Genomic DNA, 867 nt, shown 5'->3' with positions numbered 1-867 from the left:
GACCCCGGATCTGGGGGTGTTACATGTATCTACCTTCAGAATTCCTGCTACCTTTCCTTGTAACACTCTTTGCATAGGATCTGGTATTCATTAGTTGTCATAAGCTCAATCAACTCATAAGCTTAAAATAGATTTTGGCCCATAAGACTCCACCAGACGCTACATCGAGCATAGGTCTAGACCGAGTGCCCAAACCATTATAGAAACAGTTTATAATCATCCAATCAGGCATGCCATGGTGTGGCCACTTCCTTAGCATCTCTTATACGATCCTAATCCTCATACAGAGATTCTCCAGTTTGCTGTGCAAATTGAGTAAGAGCATTCCTGATTGCAAGAGTCTTCGCCATAGGAAAGAATTTAGTGAGAAACTTTTGAGCAAGATCCTCCCATTGGTGATAGACCCTGGTGGTAGAGAATGTAACCAGCACTTTGCTTTATCCCTGAGTGAAAAATGGGAAGAGTCGCAGCTTGATAGCTTCAGTCACTCCTTGAACTTGAAAGTGTCGCAGATCTCGATGAAATCCCTGATGTCCATGTTGGGGTCTTCTGTAGGAGAACCCCCAAATTGAACTGAGTTCTGTATCATCTGCATCGTTCTCAACTTGATTCAAAATTGTTAGCCGGGATGGCTGTTCTGATGAGGCTCGACTAAATATCATTGATCTTTGGCTGAGAATAGTCCATCAAAGCCTTAGGATTTCTGCTTGATCTCCCATCACTACTAAAGCTGGTTCCTCAACTTTCTCTTCTTTTCAAAAACTTTCTCTTCGTCCTCAAAACTTCCCTACGAATCACTACAACTTCTTCCTCGGCTTGATCCAGAGTTCTCTTACGAGCCCGCGAACGCGTATGCATACGTGATCG

At 43.5% G+C, this 867-nt stretch overlaps 1 non-coding gene across 1 annotated transcript; it reads left to right on the top strand.

Annotated features, from left to right (window-relative positions):
- The first annotated feature begins 230 nt into the window (after nucleotides 1-230).
- LOC141700681 (small nucleolar RNA R71) lies at nucleotides 231-335 on the top strand. Its single transcript, XR_012566458.1, has one exon. It is a non-coding gene; the product is annotated as a small nucleolar RNA R71 (small nucleolar RNA).
- Nucleotides 336-867: the final 532 nt, after the last annotated feature.

This window comes from Apium graveolens, unplaced genomic scaffold (genome assembly GCF_009905375.1).
Source record: "Apium graveolens cultivar Ventura unplaced genomic scaffold, ASM990537v1 ctg2721, whole genome shotgun sequence".
In the NCBI taxonomy this organism is placed as follows: Eukaryota; Viridiplantae; Streptophyta; class Magnoliopsida; order Apiales; family Apiaceae; genus Apium; species Apium graveolens.
Note: the sequence above shows the minus strand (reverse complement) of the source record. Positions and strands in the feature narration are given on the sequence as shown.